This window comes from Dromaius novaehollandiae, chromosome 29, assembly GCF_036370855.1.
Source record: "Dromaius novaehollandiae isolate bDroNov1 chromosome 29, bDroNov1.hap1, whole genome shotgun sequence".
NCBI classification, from domain to species: Eukaryota; Metazoa; Chordata; class Aves; order Casuariiformes; family Dromaiidae; genus Dromaius; species Dromaius novaehollandiae.
Genome location: NC_088126.1, coordinates 2,614,273 through 2,625,467, shown reverse-complemented (window position 1 = coordinate 2,625,467; position 11,195 = coordinate 2,614,273). Strand labels below are relative to the sequence as shown.

The 11,195-nt window shown below is 49.6% G+C and overlaps 1 non-coding gene across 1 annotated transcript; it reads left to right on the top strand.

The window, feature by feature from the left end:
• The first annotated feature begins 3,707 nt into the window (after positions 1–3,707).
• Positions 3,708–3,781, top strand: TRNAR-UCU (transfer RNA arginine (anticodon UCU)). The gene has a single exon. It is a non-coding gene; the product is annotated as a tRNA-Arg (tRNA).
• The last annotated feature ends 7,414 nt before the right edge of the window (positions 3,782–11,195 follow it).

Genomic DNA, 11,195 nt, shown 5'->3' with positions numbered 1-11,195 from the left:
TTGCTGCGTTGTGCCCATGCTCAGCAAGCTTCAGCACAGCCATGAATGCCAGCCCGTGGCTCTGAAGTCCAAGAGCTCCCCAAATTCTCCTCGCTCTGAAATTCACAGGCAAGATGTTGATTATCAGGAAAACAAAATAGGCGGGTAATTTATGAATATCTTTTAGATGATGCCAGTCACAATCTTGCACACAAGGCGAGGCTCAGAAAGGCACTGAGGAATTTGAAGCCTCGTGTGATGTAGTAGTCAGATCAAGTGCAAGACACCCGGCTGCATTTTGGATGCCTTGGGGTGCTTCTGACGCTTAAGGCACAGGAGGAACAGAGTAATAAAGAGGGGGGTTACAGGTTTAGGAAAAAGACAGGAAATACCAGGCCAATTGTAAGGACCTGGGAAAAATCTCTCCCTATTGCAGATACACAGCCTTCATGGCCTGAAAGCCCACAGCTTCTAAAGCTTTACCCTTACCTTAAGAAACTGGCCTGGCCCAAAAGCAGATCATGGGGGTGGAAGGATGATGTCCCTTGGCCAGCCTGCATCTGAGCCTTGCGTAGCTATAGCGTTATTTTACAGAATATCTCAGAAACCCCTTTTAAATTTCATGTGAACTGAATTTGAAACTGGTTACTTGGTGACTCTTGGAGATGGTTTTCTCAGAGAATAAGATAGTTTTGTGCACCATAAAACATGAGCACAATTCTAACTCTGATACTAGCCTCCAAATTTTTTTGGCTTTTTATTTAATTATGCAAAGAGACTTTGAATCACTCAGCACTGACAGTGCTGTCCTGGAGCAACTTGACATGAAGTTGTACAGCCATCTTGCTGCTTAAATCTTTAACTTCCAAAAGGCCTTTTCAGGCTGTTTATAATGTTGTAGATTATCTTGGGAGAAAATGGGACAAGACCAAAGAAAACCAAGTGGAAACAAGGGGGAGGCATGTGCCAACCATATAGATCTGGGATTTGGGTTCACCTGGAGCTCCTGCTTGTCCACACTGCATCCTTGCCCATGGCTCGTGCTTATTCTGTCTGGAGCACATTTGATCCTGGAAGACAACTGGGGATGAGCTAGGGGCTGCTTCACACTTTCTTGTGCAGGGCATCTGAGATGTTAATCTGTCCACAGGCATGGTAGATGTCCTGCCCCTCTTTCACTCCTGTAACACTTTTATGTGACAATGATGCTCACATTATAAATGCCTCCATCTCTTTATCTACACAGGGTCATTTCTCTGGTCTCAGCTGCCCAGTTATTAAATTGCAGTCATCTCCTGCCACAGGAAGAGGTCTTTTGGTATCCCCCAGCACCAAAAATACCTGCATCTACACAGGTCACTCCAGTGTCTGCCTCTGGCAACTGGTACCCAGCTTGGACTGTGCCATGTCCTTAGGTAGCTGTTCTCTCCCGTCAGTATCTATCTGTAAATCGTTCTTATGTTTGTCTTGAACAGAAATCTCAACTGCTTTGTTACACAGCTGTAACACTTAGGGGTCAAAAGCTCTTTTCAGGCATAGCCAGCCTTTCTGAGTGAAGGTGGGGTTATTCACTGCCATCTAACACTCACTTCTGTCTTCAGACTAGTTTTCCATATTGTTGACAATGGTATTTATAGGACTTTCCCTGGGAAATACATTACAGTCAGATTAATCTCACAGTGAAGACCTCTTTTCCAGTTACCAGCCTTATTTTTTCTGTTCTCAGCATCACTATTATGACACTTTCCTTCCCCTCTGCTTTCCATATTTGTCACATATGGGAATAACAGAGGGATATCCAGCACCCCAGAGAAGTGTGGCCAAATAAGAGAAGGTATGAAGATGACTAGTAAGTAGCTACAAGGATTTGGAGATTGCATGTTGCTTCCTACCAGTCTGCAGAGGGCATTTGGTATCCACATCTTGACATGGCCCAAACACTTGGAGAACAGATGGTGTGGACGTGTCGACAGTGGTCATCCTGCAGGGCCTCCTAAGCTAATGCTAGGCTGGGTTGGGTTTGGCTCAGAGACTCACAACTGAGGTCTCTTCTCTGGACGGAGTTAAGCAGCTGCACCCATTTGCAGGGGAGAGCCTTCGATGCTGAGCTTGTAGGGACACAAGATGCGGTGCAGAGGTGTGTGTTGTCAGCTTAAACTACTGTGCTTCACTGCACAGCAAAGATATATCTCCTCGGAGAAGGATATGTCCCATTGCTCTCTGTAAAGTCCCAGTTTGTTTCTTCAGGAATACAGAGGGGTCTGGAGGAGGTGTATTTCTCTGGGCGTGCAATGTGCAAAGCGTTCCTGGGTTGTGCAGCACATAGCCATGTCCTGCTGTCAGCAGAGTGGTGTGCTGGGACAAGGATGGGAAGGAGGCAGGAGGGATCTGGTGGCATTGCCAGCAGCACTGCTCCCCTGGGTGGGCTCTCTGGGGGGAGCAGCCTGTTGCACATCTTTTTCACTGCAGCAGGTCCTTCTCCCAGTGCTTTCTCCATGGGAAATATATAGTTTTCATCAGAACCTACTCAAACTCTCCATTAGTCATTCCTGCTAGTGAGGGAATTAGGGCTGATTGGAGCATGCTATGATCGGGGCAGATGTTGCCTGCAGATCGATCACTAAGCTTTGGACATTTGCACTATTGGGCTATTGGGACTTGTCTCATAAAAACAGAGCCCCTGCCTTGGTTCCTACCACTGTAGCAGGATTTTAGACTCCTCCAAGGAAAAGCAGAATAAAGAAGACAAAATACTGATTCTACTTTCACGCCAGGCCCTCCAATGTTCCTCAGTGTCCCAGTTGCCCCTTTGGCCACTGAAAAATGCTTCTCAAGACCATTTAAAACCTTTCCAAAGGCCCCAAAGCATCAGCAAAGGGGAAACCAAGTCATTTGTTTTTGCCTTGGATGAGCTGAGGTTGTCAGCGCTGTGCATGCCTCTTCTCTGTAGCGCCTTGTGATTTCACAGCCCAATTTCTCCCTAATTAAGAGCATGTTTGGGAGTAAATGATACTCTAGAGACCATGCAGTTTAGAAATGCAAAATGTGGTTTGTCACAGCAAAGAGTCATGTGCAGAATTTGATTAATTGCCTAGTAAGTCAGAGGATTTAAAAGGATATTTCCAATTATTTTGATGATATCTAATATTTTTTCTAATGGAAGATGCACTTAGAGTAAAAATTCAAGCCCTGACTGACAGTTCTCTTAAAATAAAACATTATGACTGCTTTTTCTTTTATGTCTTTGCTAAAAACACAGGTTGCTGCATCTTTTCTTGTGACAAACTAAGCCTTCTTCATCATTGACAGAGTTCAGCATTGTAAGCTAAATCCTCTTTCATCTTTATCTTCCTTGGCTTTTGCACTGAGGATGCTGTGATGATGCTGTGGGAAATGCAGTAATTAACTCTACCCCAGGATTTAGCTCTGTCCTCGATTGAGCTAGAGATGCTGTAGGAAGCTTGCCAGAGATACAAACGATAATCCTACATCCAGGTTTTTGCTGCATCCCTGCTGCTGAGGGAGATATGGATCATACCCAGAATTATTGCCTGTCCCTGTGGAAGGAGGGGATGCTGAGAGAAGTCGATTTGCAGGGAGATGGATCTTGGCACCAGGTTTTCACGCTGCCTCAGCGCTGTGCAGCAGAAGCAGGATACCAAGATCCCCCCACATCATTGCAGGGGGGGATTTTTCAGTTCTGGTGCTGATGCTGTCTTCATGGTGAGGTCTCTGTGGCGCAATGGACGAGCGCGCTGGACTTCTAATCCAGAGGTTCCGGGTTCGAGTCCCGGCAGAGATGATCTCCAGGCAGGTGTCTCTTTTCTTTTATGTGCATTCTTTATATAGATCCCCATCTATTACATTTATGACACCTCAGAGGGCTTGAGGAGGGAGATAATGACTTTTCGTGGCACACTCTCTCAAACCGACTCTCAAAACGGTTGCGTACTCCCCTTTTAAGGCATATTTCTTTCATCATATTCCCCTTCACCCATTCCATTGGTATCTCCTGAAAGCTTTGTTATTTTAACCCCATTTGTTCTCCAAACACTGCTCATGAATCCCTTCTCTGACACCTTCTTGAGAAAAATAATGTGCTTTTCAGTAGAAATCAAGTAGGCAGCTTTAGAGCCTTTTGTTGGCATTTCTTTTGATAAATATGGTCATTTCTTTTACGTTCTTGACTAACAATTGTAGTTCTACATTCTGAATTCCCACCTCATACAAATCCTTTGCAAATACTCTGATTTTTCATGCTTGCCTTCTTGGGAGGTCTTTGGCTTTCCAAGGGCTTGCATCCGGGATGTTGCAGAGACCCTGCCAAGGCTTGTCCGTCCCTTGGGTTATTACCCCTTGCTGCTCTTCCACATGGGCACCAACGATACTGCCAGGGTACCTTGAAGCAGATCAAGAGTGACTATGGATCTGTGGGAGCGAGGGTGGAAGGCACAGGGGCCAGGCGTTCTCCTCAGTCTTTCCAGAGAGGTGGAAAGGCTTGAGCAGAAGTGGACTCATCCAGCAGGTCACCAGCTGGCTGCAGGGCTGGTGTTGCAGGCAGAGCTTTGGCTTCTGGGAGCACGGGATATCTCTCAGGAGCGAGGGCACAAGAGGTAGAGCCGATGTAATTTGGTGAATCCCTCCCACGTACCTGTTGTTCTCCCTCAATTCTCCCACATTTAGAGCACCCATACAGGACTCTTGCTCGAGCGGTCGCTGCCTGCTCGCCGCTCTTGCCCTGTGTGCTGCTCCCTTGGATTGCGGGAAGACGACTGAAAAGATACAGCAGTGTTGAGGATGTCAGAAAGCAGCCTCCTTCTCGGGGAGCGCTTGTAGACCGAGCACTTTCTCAGCAGCCACTAGTTCATTGCGATCAAGAGGGAATGAGGAGGAGAAGGGCCTAATCGTCTGCAACAAAGCACTTGCGCAGCTACCGGAGCGCAGCAGCACCCTCGCCCACTCCTCCACGAGGCTCACCTCCGGGACCGCTTCTTCCTTTTGACTCTCTGCCCCTGGTCTTCCTTGCCTTCAGCCCCCGCAATCTTGGGGGGTGGGTGGCCGTTCTGCCCCGCGGGGGTCCGTGAGGTCACAGAGGGGACATGCCATCCCCGGAGACACCGTTCCACGCGCAGCCTTGAGAGCGGGAGGCGGTGGTGTCTGCTGGCAAGGGGCGGCATGGTGCGAGTGCGGGCGGCCTCGGCACTCGCCCACCTCGGCCTCTTCCTCCTCCCGCTTCTCCTGGCTCTGCGTGCCCGCGACGCCCCGGCTGCTCGGCGGTGGGTGCCAGGCCCAGGTAGGGCTGGGGGGACACACGCCCAGAGACAGGGCACCCCGGGGTGGGAGGTGGAAACGCCGGGGGGAGGCACGAGTGAGCTCCTGAAATAGGTGCTGTCCGTGAGCACTGCTGACACCCGCTGCGGTGCAAACCTGAAGGAGCCTGTGGCAGCCTGCACCGAAGTGGCTCCCGTCCCTCTTTGCTTACAGATGTGCCTGGAGATGATGCTTATGCAGCTGCTCAGCTGCATGGGGCTTTGGAGCACCGGCAGGACGCTGGGTGTGAGGACGCAGCATGGGTTGACTTGTGATAGCACGAGCCTTTATTGCTGTGTTCCTGGTGATGCCAGTTGCCCAGCAAGCATCCTCTGCCAGATGCCCAGAGGAAGAGCGGGAGCCAGAGAGGGCTCGGCCTTTCCCTGGCCGGTGGGATATGCGGAAGAGAATGTAACCTACCGTTTTTACCCTCTGGTGCTAGACTGTTCCCTGTTTTGTTTTTGCATCTTTCATGTACATTAGAGACCTGCTGGTGGAGAAGGCAAATAGGGGCAGTCAGTTTGCCTGGCTGGTCCTTGAGGGGTGGAAGGTATTGTGTTGGGGGAGGTTTGAGGAGGCACCAGGTCCTGGCCAAAGGATACACACACAGGCCCCTTTGCAGCTTTGAGAATCTAGACCTGCGTATGCGTGGCAGGTAGTTGCCTGATCCACTTCCTTGCAGCATGATTCCCCTCTGAAAAGCTGTGTCTGAACGTTGCCTGTCATTCGTGTTTCCTGATCACTGTCCCTCTAGGCTGTGCTTCCCCAGCTGCTCAGCTGGATGTTGTTCTCAAGCCGCAGGGGTATCCCAAGGGCAATCAATACTTATTCACTTGCAAGAAGCAGCATTTCCATAGTTTAGTGATGTGAACTTCAGCTCCATACCATCCTTTCAGGTCTCCACAGACTCAAATCCCAGGACAGGATCACTGCATCTTCTGACGTCTTGTTTGAAGCTGCCAAGGAGATGTGGACAGAATTGCGGCGAGCGCACAGTGTGTATATTTCCCTCTGGGTAACCATCATGGTTGATGAGGCTGAGGTTTGAGAAATGTATCTGGATAAGCTCTATGGCACGATGGCCCTTACTCCTCAGAAAGATTTTCTCCAGCTGAATTGGCAACACCTCTGTCCTGTCTTCTTTGAAGTAAATCATTCAAGGGCATCATACAACTGGCGAAGAAGGTGCTAAATGGCGAGCAAACAAGAAGATCATGCAACGCGTCTAGTTTGGGTGTCTGCCTTAGTCTTCTGGAAACTGCTGTGTTGCCCTTGTATTTTTCTCCACACGTGAAACGGTGCTTGCACGAGTGGCCAAGTCGTACCCTCTGCGCCCTCCTCCCCTGCCCCGCAAAAAAGAAAAGAGGTTTTGTTTTTAAACTTCTTGAAAGCCTTTTGAGAAGTATTAGCTCCATAGGTGCTCTGTGTCCATAAGAAGCAGTGAGCGGCATCCCTCCTTTTCAGAGAGGTTGGAATTGATGCACTGATCGGGCACGGGTTCGAGAAAGAAACTGCCCCGTCCTTCTGCATCATCTGTGGCTGAGACATGCTGAGCCTTTACCTTTCTCTGATTCTTGACAGTGCCTACAAATGCGTCCAAACAAGAAGAAATACACCATGCCAAGGTATATGCATTTTTTCAAAAGAATCAAGGTAATCACCCATTAGTTTTCCTTTTTTTTCGCACAAAGCTGTCCTTTAAGAGCTTAGGTAAATAGTCAATGATTTTAGCTCTTCCTCCCCCTCTCTGTGCAGTGTACTGTTGCTGAGTTAAACTGAGTTTTGCCTAATCCAAGGCGGGGGTGTCTCTGGGGCTTTGCAGTTCTGGTCTTAGCGACTTAGTAAGCTGCAGCTCTCCTCATGCTATTTTGGAGCACTTGATTTGTGCCTTCCACTTGGGTTTCACTCAGCTAGGAAGTACTGTGTTCAGCTGAAAGAGAGCAAACATTTTTCTAGGGCTGTGGTGATTTTTTGCTTCCAACTCACTTATACAAATATAAAGGCAGATGATGGTGTTGGTTGTTGTTGCTCTTTGGTGGTGGTGGTGGTGATTGTTGCTGCTGCACTGCTTAGAAGACATGGAGAACCTCTAGGGGAGTGAGATGTGAGAATGCAAAAGAAGGGGCCATTCAAAACCTAGGGTCTGTTTGTTCCTTTTAGTTTTGCAACCCTTGTAACTTTGGTCTCAGAATTCATGTTGTAGACCCTGGAAAAACACTGTAATTTATAGTTCACTCACGGGTCTAGCTGAGACATCTTTTTTTAGTTCACCTATATTTGGCACATGCAAGAAGGTAAACTTAGCCTGTAGGTTGATGTTGGCGTAGGACACACAGAGGTAGGCTGCCCTTGGAAGCGGTTAGCTCTTCGGACAGCTGGAGATGTGTAACTGTTTGAGTAGTTCAGTGGTGTTTGGTAGTTGGGAGAAATGACACTTGCTACTCGAAGAGTTGAGCTTAGAAGATCCTTTACCGTGGCAGAAGCAATCAGCTGGATGAGCCAGTAGACTCTTCCTTGGTTTCTAGTCCAACAGACTCCCTTCGGGGAAGTGGCTTTGAGCTCATGCCTGCACTTCACTTCCTGAGGAGTGGTTTTAACCTCCAGCCTGTGAGACTGTACATGTGGAGAGGAGGAAAAAATACCCGCTAGATACAGGACCTGACCAGCATCAGCAGCAAAGCTGAAGTTATTTGATTTAAACCTTGAACTTCAGTATCAGAACATTCTCATGTCTGTTTCGTAATAGCTGTCCCTCTAGGTTATGCTTACCAAGATGCTCAGCTGGATGCTGTTCTCAAGCCTCAGGGGGATCCCAGGGGTAATCAGTATTTACTCACTTGCAAGAAGCAGCATTTCCTTTTCCATATGTTACTGGTGTAAGACATAACTCAACACTGTCTCTTCAGGTCTCCGCAGACCTAAATCCCAGGACAGAATCGCTGCCTCTTCTGACAGCTTGTTTGAAGCTGCCGAGGAGCTGGGGACGGCATTGCAGAGAGTGCATGGTGTGTATGCTTCCCTGTGTGGTAACCGTAGTGCTGGTTACGACTGAGGTTTTGGAAACCTGAGCTCGATGGCATGATGGCTCTTGCTCCTCAGAAGGACTTTTTCCCAGCTGTGCTGGCTACACCTTTTTCCCATCTGCTTTGAAGTAAATCATTTGAGGGCATCATACAGTTGGCTGAGAAGGTGCTAGATGACAGGCAGACAAGAAGATCGCATGCAACGTGCTAGTCATGCAACACGTGTGGTTTTAGTGTCTGCTCTCGTTTCCTGGAAACTGTTGTCTTTTTTTCCTCACGTGAAAGAGCATTTGCACGAGTGAACTAGCTGCCTTTGAACACTGAAGCTGCAAATGTCCAAGAGAGGTTATTCTAGGCCCAGCTCCTTGCTGTTTTCCAGCCAAGCTTTTAGCAGCTCACAAGGGAGCAAGGCGTTCGTGGAGTCAGCAGTGGCTCCCTCCTGGCTGATCCTTTCTGTAAATCCTTGAGTAGACAGAAAGGACAGGAGGGACTCTGGCTGCCTCCCTCCCTCTAACATACACAATGGTATGACTTCCTCCGGCAGGCGTGGATAGCGAGAAAAAAGCAAAGGCTGCGGATGATAAGGATCTACGGAAGCGCAGTAGAGCAGCCCCTGCAGTAGTGGGAGGCTGGATATCGGCTGGCATTATGTTGGCATGCTTACTTGCTTTGCTGCTGAGGAAGAGAAAACAGTGAGTGGTTTCCTCCCACGTGATTCTTTAGTGCTTGGCCCCTTGTGGCAATGAAGTGCTTCTCATTAAGAGTACTCTGGAGTGCTAAGTTAGCTCTTGATGGTACTCTACTGAGGTGTCTGCTGTCACAGTTTTTTTTTTTTACTTGGCCTCTTCATTCATTCCTATGAATGTTCTTTCCTGAGCCCTGCTTTTGTTACTGCAGAGAAGGAGTATTACCTCATACTGATGCTGCCTATGAAAGGCAAGACACAGCTGCTGAAGGAGGCAGCGTGAGTTCAGGAAGAGAAACAAAAGAGGGTGAATTTGCCACAGAAGAGGAGAACAGCAACAGCAGCTACAGTCCAGTACAAGTGAATTTACTCATAGAGATGACTCTGTCACCTGGTGCTGATAATTCAGATAGTTCAGCTCAGCCTAGACGCTGGGGCGACTCAGATCCTGGTGATGACTCTTTGTCCAATACATGCATTTGTTCACATTCATCAGAAGAGGAGGAGAATTGGTGCAGAACATCTGGATCTGATGAGTCCGAGTGTGTATATCCTCAGTAACAGTGGATATATGCACAATGGATTCCTCTTCTGAGTAGACCATGAAGAATGCTCAGTGGAGCAGAAGGTCTCCTCTTGTTTGATCATGGATAGCCAGGAAAGTTTAGCTGCCGTCATTTGACACAGCGTGATCATGACTTCATCCAGTGAGTGCTGAAGGTCAGGTTCTCTTCTGCAAGCGTGGTAATAAAGTAATAAAGCCATTTTGAACCTGGGACTGCTTCTACTGGGACTACGACTAATTGTGGGTTAAGGGAGCCTCAAGGGCAAGTGAGAAGTGAGCCAACAGAGTATTGTCTCCCTTTTTCCCCTCCCGGACAAATCTGTTTGGCCAAAGTGGAGCGGGTCCCTGGCTGTTGCAGTGATTCGTGTCTGGGCAGATGGAAGATCTGCCAGCAGTCTGCAGCTTGGGCAGATTCGCACCACAAGCACCACCCTGGTTCAGTGGCTCACCCAGCATCAGTCATCACCGAAACTTAAGCCAGGCCTACTCACACCTTACCACTAGGAGGACAGCGCTGCTCAAATGCCTCGCCCACCAACCAGGGCTCACAGGCCATTCTTCCAGGAACGTCAAGCTTGCCTCCGGATGTCCAGACTGCCCCACAGGTCTCAGGGGCCTGGGATTCCGCAGGGCACATCTCACCAGGAAAGACTGATGCAAAGAGGGCACCGAGAACCTTGGCCTTGTGGTGTCCTTTGTCACCAGGTCCTCCGCCCCATTCAGCAGCAGGCCCATATTGCCCCGAGTCTTTCTTTGGTTGCCCGTGGCGTTCTTGCAAGCACATCCCTGAGCAGGCCCAAGGCTGCTCTCCTGAAGTCTAGCCTTGTGCTCCTGCTTTCTCCCTGCTTCTCGCCCGCCTCTCAGGACCCTGAACTCCACCACATCCTTGCCTTCCCAGACAGTCCTTCCGAAAGAGCCTGTGTCCATGCATTGCAGCGTTCCAGTCTTGTGAGCTATCTCGCCACATGTCTGGGATCCCAGGGAGATCAGTGCCTCGCTGGTGCACACAGACCTCCAGTTCCTCCTGTTTGCTCCCCTGGCTGCACGGACTAGTGTCCAGGCACCTCAGAGAGGCGCCCAGGTCTTCTGCTTTCCCACAAGACATGTGAGAGCTTCCCTCACCGTGTTGCCCTGCTGCAGCAAGGGGGTCTCTCGAGCTCAACACACACCCTTTGCTGGCCAGCCCCCTCCACCACTCCTTCCTTTGGCTGGGGCTTGTCCTCTCCTTCCCCCTTGTTCCTGCTATCAAGTTCTCCTCCCCAGGGCAGCCGGCCTTTTGGCAGAGATGCTTTTGCCCCAGGGCAGTGGGGATGTGCGGTGTCAACGCTCGGCCAGCACACGGTGTGTGTGAAGAGCGGGTGGGGGCTTGTATGTGGGGTGCATGCTATAGGAAGGATGGGGAGTCGGGGGATAATTCCGGGGTCACGCGTGCGGTTGGTACAATCCGTCCAGAGAAGTCCACCACCAGGCACAGGTTGGTCACTCCAGCTGCAAACAGCAGCACTGCTCTTTATTTAGAGGTGGATTCTTGCATTTGGGAAGCCCCTTTGCAAGCAGCTCCAGCACTACAAAGGAAACGCCCACGCGTCTCCACTCGGCCGTGCAGGTGCCACTGCTCGTCGCTGGCCGAGCT